Here is an 8938-nt window from a genome sequence, read left to right on the forward strand (position 1 = left end):
AATTTTTTAAAAAGAGTAGATAAAAAAGATTGCTCTCTTCCTGCCTAATATGACTTAAAGCAAGTCTCAAAAGGATACAAGTACTGCTGAATTATTTAAGTGTATCTTCCTTCCTCCCCCATCCTTCCTTCCTTTTCCCTCCTTCCTCTTCCTTTTTTTCTACTTCTTCTTTGCCAGTATTTTTGGCATAGTTCTGCTTTGTTCACTCTGTGCTGATATTTGTAGTTTAAAGCTCATCGGGAAGCAACTCTTCTTCATTCTTTTGTCTGAACTCTGTGTTAAAAGTACAAAGTACTGACAATAGTTTATACTTGTAGACTTCTACCTGACTTTTAATCTAAATTTAAAAATTTTCCATGTACTGCCAGATCACTGCTTGTGTAGATAACTTTGCGTATGTAAATGTTTACATAGTTTGTAGGAATTATTTTTATTTGCATGCAATTAATTTTTTGTGCAAAAGTGGTTTATTTCTGGCCATAAATTATAACCGTGCATGAAGAAATCACAGTGTATTTCAGCATTAGTATGTAATTAAAGTAACAGGTGCTAGGGTACTTTGGGTTTTGGACAGAAAGAGACCAAAATGTTGGTGTTGGCTTTGCCCTCATCTGGCTATGTCAGTTAAGTCAATTACCTTTCCTTCTCTTAGCTCCTCACAAGTAGGATGAGCAGATGGACTTGCTGAGGCTCTGTGAAGGTGATAAGTCACTAGTCTGGTACCTCTGGTACCTGGTATTTTATTCCATTTCTCAGGCTGTCACACAGAAAGTGACTAGAGATACATCAATATATAGGAGTTGCCAGATGCTGCCATTTCCAATGACATTCAGTATCTTGTTGGCTGAATAAACACACAGCATGATCTGGGGATAAAATGTTGTTTTTACGGCCATTGTTATGACGGAATTCTGTAGGGAGCTTTCAAAGTCTCTGGAGGATTGTTTATTAGGTGATATTTTGACTGAAACTATTTTCTGCAGTTTCTACTGTCTATAGTAATAAAGAGAGAAACATATACTATACTAATTCTACAGTTTCAGGGCTCAGGGAAAATGGGGTTGGCTTAAATTATGAGCCCCAGTTTAAGAGAAACAGGAAAATGGGATAGGATTAAACAGTTCTCAGCTTATTAAAAAATCAAGCTCAGCTAATTTTGCAAGGAAGGAGCTCTAAAATTAAAAATGAAGAAATTGAGTAGAAATGTGGCCTGAGTCGATGGTAGCATTATTCCAACTGTTGGTATCAGGGTGCGTGTGTGCCAAGTCACTTCATTTCAGTTGCTCAGTCGTGTCCAACTCTTTGCGACCCCATGAACTGTAGCATGCCAGGCCTTCCTGTCCATCACCAACTCCCAGAGTTTATCCAAACTCATGTCCATTGAGTCGGTGATGCCATCCAATCATCTCATCCTCTGTCGTCCCCTTCTCCTCCTGCCCTCAATCTTTTCCAGCATCAGGGTCTTTTCAAATGAGTCAGCTCTTCGCGTCAGATGGCCAAAATATTGGAGTTTCTGCTTCAACATCAGTTCTTCCAGTGAACACCCAGGACTGATTTCCCTTGTGTCCAACTCTTTGCAACCCTGTGGACTTTAGCCCGCCAGGCTTCTCTGTCCATGAGATTCCCCAGGTAAGAATCCTGAAATAGGTTTCCATGCCCTCCTCCAATTAAAAATGAGGAACTTGTGTAGAAATGTGGCCTAAGTCAATGGCAGCATCATTCCTACTGTTGATATCAGCAAGAGTCCCCAAATATTAAGGATTAACTGTAATATGTTTGGTAGATATAATAAGTGTAGTTTCTAATATTCTGGTAAAAAATCAGAGAAATATATAGAATCACTTGTGGAAATTAATATCTGAATATCCAGCCCTACCCAAGAACTATCAAACCAAAATACCTGGGTTGAACCTTAGCTAGTGTGTTTTTTTTTTTTTTTTTTTTACTTTAAATATTGTATTGGTTTTGCCATATATCAAAATGAATCTGCCACAGGTATACATGAGCTAGTGTGGTTTGACAAGATTCCATGGTGATTCTAGCCTCTGATCACCAGACTCTAGGGATGATTCCTCTTCTTAAAAATTCAGAGCAGGGGAACCTCCGAAATCACTGATTTGGATGCTTGGTTTCTTTAAGACCCTGGCTTATCTCTAAGTAGATTAAGGAGGGTTTCCTGGGCAGCTTGCCTGCTAGGTGGTGAGCTCCCTGGAGACAGGGAGCCAATCTCAGTCAACTCTGAGTCATGGAGACCAGCACAGTTGCCTACCCTACTGTTGGGTTCAGTTAGATGGTTCTGTGACTTCATGGGGCATGAAGATTGTAAAATATGTGATTTAAGGGCAATCATTTCAGAGAAAAGCACTCTTTATATCTTTTGAAATATAATATTTATTATCTTTTGGCCACACTGTGTGGCATATGGGATCTTCGTTCCCCAATGCAGGGATCGAACCTGCCTTGGGAATGCAGGGTCTTAACTACTGAACCACCAGGGAAATGTCTCCTTATCTTGTTTAGAAATATGTTCTTCCCAGATGCTTAAGGAATAGTAATAGAGCTTATCCATCATTTTATAAAAAGACATTTTATACTATTTTCAAATAAGCATTTTATGTGATTCTCCAAACAGCCTTGCAAGGTGTACGTCTGAAAAGCTTCCTGTACAGGCAGCCTGTGCTCAAATCCCAACTTGGCTACCTATCAGTTGTGTGTTCTTGGCCAGCTTAGTTCATTTCTCCAAGCCTGAGTTTCTTCATCTAAGAACTGAGGGCTACCTGCCTCATTGTTTTACTGTTAATTCAATAATCAGACACTTGTGTGCTTGAGTCAGCTTGCATTAATTTCGAGAAGCAATTGTTAGACTGTTAGTAGCTTGAAGTTGGCTGTGGTGGAAGAATTTACACCATAGGCATTGGCAGGTGGACATCCCTCCTCTCCACCAGGAAACTGATTTACCAGTCCACTACGGGGTGTAAAGCCTGGCACACAGACCTCTGCAAGTGCTGGGCATTGGTATTCAGCCCACAAGGTGTCAACGGAGTGAGGGCTTAATGGCTAAACAGCTCTAGGGGTATCAGTTGTCTGAGTGGGTTGATAAAGAAAGCGCCTGTTGATGAAATTACGTTTAGCAGCTACTCATTACAAAGCAGAATGTACTAAATGTCCCAGAGAATAACTCTTGGCATAGGTAAATCAATCAGTTAAGAGTTTTATGATGTGAATTAAGTTTCTGCACAGTCTTTGTTGACTTGGATGCTGGTCCATAAACTCGTCCTTTAGACACTTTAACACAAGAGGCCTTTCTGTTCCACAATTAATTTCTACTAGTTCATGGTCTCCTCATATTTGCAATTTGAATTATTTTCAATACATGTAGCATCATACTAAACTACCAAAGCTCAGAGCAGCAGCTACTATACATTTCTTTCTTATTGATCTTGTGGACACTGAGTAGTCTGTATTGACTTAATCTATTTCATTTCTTCAGTGCTAAATATTTTTTGTTAGTGCTGCCTGGCTATTTTCTAACTGAGGGAGTTTCTCTGTACAATATAGCTATTCTGTAATTTTGCTCCTGGTAAGTTTCTCTAATTCATGTGAGATCATAGTATGACTACTTGTGAAGTACACAGAGGAAGGAAACTATATTTATTGTGACCATATGTTCCAGATTATCCAAGACAGTTCCAATTTTACATAATTTTATTCACTTCAATTAAGAAGATGCATTATATGTCAAATCATTATCTAACTTTTTACCCATTTAGACTCTAATATGAATGAATTCATATATTATAAAAACAGTGTAATTTCTTAACATGAAAGTAGATGATTTATATGAAGATCATCTAAAGGTGTGACACCTAATTCACATTGTTATATATTTAATACTTCTCAATTATTGAAAAGAATAAAGTTACCCAATATTAAAACTGTCTTGGCAAATTAAGCACCCACAGTCACATACATGGCCTTGGGTTTGGTAATGGAACATGATCCATGTAATGCATAGTCAAGCATGAAGGGCTATCTGATAATGATCAAAGGATTATGTTTGATAATCCATCAGAAAAAGAACTAAAGCAAATCTTTATATGGATACCTTATTTTGGAAAGTTAAAGTATAAAGCTTTCATTAGAGCAAAAAACCCCAAAATGATTAATTTTAATATATGGAATAATCTGCGGATTTCCCTGGTGGCTCAGGGATAAAGAATCTGCCTGCCAAAGCAGGAGACTCGAATTTGATCCCTAGGCTGGGAAGATCCCCTGGAGGAGGAAATGGCAACCGACTCTAGTATCTTGCCTGGGAAATCCAATGGACAGAGGAGCCTGGCGGACTACAGTCCATGGGGTCTCAAAGAGTTGGATGTGACTGAGTGGCTAAAAAACAGCAACAAATAATCTTTGGGAAACGTGGCCACTTTTTAAGAAATACCTTTCCCCCACTCAGAAAAGTTTGTGAGATTAGAAAGCAAAAAGTCCTATATTGCTTACTGGGTTAGCAAAAGAGGCTGTCTTAGAAGGGAACGTGGTGCTTTGCACAACGGGAAGTTAGTCTCAGTAAAGGGAAAAGAGAAACAAACAAAGTAGTGGAAATGGGCGAGGTTACGGGGGAGAAAATTCACATTATTTTGGTCACAGTTATGTCCTAAGGACTGTTTAATGGAGTTGGACATATCTTTAAGTTTTGATTTTCAGAGCCATCTTGCAAGGCAGGTAATATCACCAACTGTCATGATTGCCTACATTGTGGAGCTGCCAGAATTTGAATTTAGGTCTGTCGGATTTCAAAACCCACACTCTTTCTGGGACACCCCACGGCCTCCCAGCCACTGGCTGGGCCTCTGTGATGGGCCAGCTCCTTTGTAGGCAACTTCTCATTTTAGACTCAGGAAAACAGTTAAGATTTTTTTCAGACAAGCATGTTTCACTTATATATAATATCACAATTTTCATTCTCAAAAGCTCTTTCCTTTTATCCAGATGCTCCTTTATAAGATTTTTATTCTTAAAGATGAAACCCATGCTACTCATAATAGCAGAGTTGCAAAGCAGAGAGCAGAGAAAAACAGCCTGAATGGCATCTTAGAACTATCATTTGGCTGGCTGATCTCAATAATTTACACCTAGTTGAGCAGCGCGATCTAACCCATGCTTTCCAGCCTGGTCCTGCCCTTAGATTGACCCAGGGAATCCATAAGATCACCAATTCGTGAGTCTCATGACTGGAGATTTGATTTCAGCTACTCTGGAGTGAGCCTAGGAGTGTGTGCTTCTCGGTTCCCCACAGTCTCTGAGCCTTTCTCACGCACAAAGTAGCCATGAACACACACGTCTCCGAGGACCATGGTGGCATGTGAGCTGGTGGGGGCACAGCACCTGGGTGGTGCTTGGCACGCCTGCCAGTGTAGATGGGCTTCCCTGGCAGCTCAGACGGCAAAGCGCCGGCCTACAATGTGGGAGACCCGGGTTCAACTCCTGGGTCAAGACGATCTCCTGGAGAAGGCAGTGGCAACCCACTCCAGTATCCTTGCCTGGAAAATCCTATGGACGGACGAACCCAGTAGGCTACAGTCCTTGGGGCCGCAAAGAGCTGGACACGACTGAGTGACTTCACTTTCACCAGTGCAGGTAATCCACAGCGGACGGTGACCCTAGTGTTCAAAACATGGCCTCGGCTTTATGGCAATACCTTTTAAAAAATGTTGTAGGTGGTGAATGCAATCTTCATTCCTCCTTAAGTTTTTATTTGTCTTGAGTTTTTATTTCTTGAGGACAACCCTCTTCCAAAGCTAGGATGAACCTAATCAGTCCAAGCTGGCCACATGCTGTCTGGGTGCTGTGATGAAATGCCAAAAGCATTCTTAGGTGGTTGTTGCTATTTGGTTGCTGAGTCGTGTCTGCTTCTTCTGCGACCCCACGGACTGAATCATTTCAGCCCCCTGAGTATCAGCCCTGGAAATGGAACGTTTTGGATTAACGATGTTTAATATTCCTTTTCCTCCGACATCCCATGACCCTGTGGTCTTTACTCTGCCCCACAGCCACCCTTGGGATGCACTTACACATAGTACACAAGTCACACCTACCTGAGTTAGAAGAGAGGAGTCAGAGGCCAGACAGCGAGTGTCAGCCCCTGACTGTGAAGTTCTAGACAACTCTGGACAAGTTGCCTCATCTGCGGAAAGGAAGAGAATTAAGCCCAGGGGTCTCTATGTGCCCTCCGCACTCCAGCCTGACAACGATGGTGACGAGAGTGGATGAAAATAACCCCAGTGTTCACTGAGGTTCTGAGCTAACACAGACATTATCTCATTTAACCCTCGGCTCCACCTCACCACGTAGTATTAATTCCAGGAAGCAGGTGGTCAGGGTAACGCCTAGTCGCTCAGTCGTGTCTGGCTCTTTTCGACCCCATGGACTGTAGCCCACCAAGCTCCTCTGTCCATGGGCTTCTCCAGGCCAGAATGCTGGAGTGGGTTGCCATGCCCTCCTCCAGGGGATCTTCCCATCCAAGGGATCGAATCCAGGTCTCCTGCATTGTAGGCAGATTTTTTACTGCCTGAGCCACCAGGGAAGTGATCGGGGCAAGGTTGCTGCATCTGCTCCCAGGGTGAAAACAGCTCCTTTTCCAGGAAACTAAAATGCCTATCATATCAAGAATAAAGATACTTGTAGTCTCTCATTGACTTACTTTTATAATAACTGTGATAATCAATGTTAACTGAGTAACTACTATGGATGAGAAGCATGCTAAGGAACTTAGTTGCCTTTCCTTTAAATTAATTTTTATCAGAATTTATCCATTCATTCTATGAGTAGCTGTAGCCTTTTTTTTTAAGGCACATGAAATATAAGAGGAAACAGAAACACTGAGTTTCTGATATCATGAAACATTTTTATTATGATTCCCATTTTATAGATGAGAAAACTGACATTTCACAAGGTTAACTAACTTACCTGAGATCATACAATAAGTAAACGGTAGAGACTGGAGCAAGCTGCTCTGTCTTACCCCAAAGTCTATGCTCTTGGCCACATAAGCCATGACTGGATGTGTAATACCACAAAGCAAGAAGAAAAAGACCGGGGACTTCCCAAACATAGGCATCTAAACTTTTAGCAAGAGTTTTAAGCATCCAACTTCCTTATTCAGTGGAGGAATTGCAAAAATGTTAGCGTCATGCGTGTTGTTGCTGCTGCTGCTAAGTCGCTTCAGTCGTGTCCGACTCTGTGCGACCCCATAGACGGCAGCCCACCAGGCTCCCCCGTCCCTGGGATTCTCCAGGCAAGAACACTGGAGTTGGTTGCCATTTCCTTCTCCAATGCATGAACATGAAAAGTAAAGTGAAGTCGCTCAGTCGTGTCCGTGTTAGCGGATCAAAATTCATGGACGCCTTTCCCTATTTCCATACATTTCCAGCGTAGGAGGCATAGCTACTCCTATTTAGATGGGGGGTAAGAATTTGGGCCGAGAACGGGATGTGAAGCTCTGGTCCACATTCTCCGTGACCTTTTGACACTTAGTGTTTCCCTGCCCTTCACTCCTTGGAAGAAGCTTGATGGCGTGACCTGGAGTGACTCAGAGAACGCACTGTAATATCTGGCTGTGCTCTCTGTGGATTATTTCTTGGCCGGGGAGGCAGGACAGACCACAGATTTAGACTGCACACATGCATTTGAATCTGTAGTGGAGTCCTGGAGGAAAAACAGGAATTGTGTGCAATGTGTCAGGACAAAAATGTCTTGGAATTGCTTGAAGTAATTATAATCATACTAGCTTGTTTCCCCCGAAATCAAATGTAGAAAGTAAAGCGAAGAAGGCAGCTTGGTGCATAGACATTGTTCCTTTTCTTAGCCAAAAACTTAGACCGGAAATAATGACAGTTACCACTTTTTTTTTTTTTCCCCTGCTAACCTTAATTTGTCCTCATTTGAAGCATTAAAATTTATGAACAGTGTTAATGGAAAGCTTTTTAGTCTAAGTATGTGGTTGCTATCTCTTTAACCTCTCACCCCACCTCCGCAAGACGAAAATCGGTCTCACAAAGCTTTAAGAGGAAGGATAGATCATGTGAATATTCTCTTTCCATTCTGTATCTCTTTCCCTCTGTATTTTCACATTACTTCTCTTGGCTGCTGTTCCATTAATGGCATTAGAGTTTTTGTTTTTCTGATCTAAGGATGAAGAATTAGACCCGTTATATCTGGTAATTTATCAAACAGCATCTCTGTCACAAAGAACATTTTTTTTCCTCACCTTTTCTCTGGGTTCCTGGCAGCTCGTCTCACCCTGCCAGGGGGAGATTGAACACTTTAATCTTTTGACGAGTTCACATCAGAAGATTTTCGCCACATGCCTCTAAGATTTCACCTCATGAGAAGTTCCCCTTCAAGTCCATGGTTTTGCCTCTTCCCAGGACCTTTTGAGTTTCGTCATGGCATCATATGTTGCTGTAGACTTTGTCCCCTTTGAAGCATTCACAGACGCTTTCACCAGTCTCTTTAGAAAGAAAAAGGTTGTTGGTGGTGGTAGGAGGAGGGGTTTGGAAATCCCTCAACAGCCCGAAGATGCTCTCTGAATAATTCAGGACGCCCTGGGAGTCATCGCTAATGCCCAACACCGCGGGCCTGGAGTAACTGTTAACGCTCTGATTTCTGGTCTCCGGGGGAAAGAATCGTAGTGGAAGTGGTGGGCTCATCTCCCCCCAGAAACACACGCGTGAGAGGGTGTGAAGCTTTCTGGATGCAGCTTAGCATAGCCTGGGAAACTGACATCCCCACCAAGGCCCCTCCCCGGCAGATTCCACGAGAAGTGCTGAGTATTGGGACAGGAGCCCCTCTGAGCTGCTTCAGCCACTCTAATGCGTCTCACGATTATCTTAGGTCAGGTTGGAGCAGATAGTTCTGGAAGGAAGAGGAAGACTTTATC

The 8938-nt window shown here is 42.3% G+C and overlaps 1 long non-coding RNA gene across 1 annotated transcript; it reads right to left on the minus strand.

Annotated features, from left to right (window-relative positions):
• Window positions 1-1931: 1931 nt before the first annotated feature.
• LOC139184986 (uncharacterized) lies at window positions 1932-8498 on the minus strand. The gene is made up of 3 exons (XR_011568565.1): window positions 8267-8498; window positions 6096-6184; window positions 1932-5961 (listed from the first exon to the last, which is right to left on the minus strand). It is a non-coding gene; the product is annotated as an uncharacterized lncRNA (long non-coding RNA).
• Between the last annotated feature and the right edge of the window lie 440 nt (window positions 8499-8938).

Source organism: Bos indicus, chromosome 9, assembly GCF_029378745.1.
Source record: "Bos indicus isolate NIAB-ARS_2022 breed Sahiwal x Tharparkar chromosome 9, NIAB-ARS_B.indTharparkar_mat_pri_1.0, whole genome shotgun sequence".
Classification (NCBI taxonomy): Eukaryota; Metazoa; Chordata; class Mammalia; order Artiodactyla; family Bovidae; genus Bos; species Bos indicus.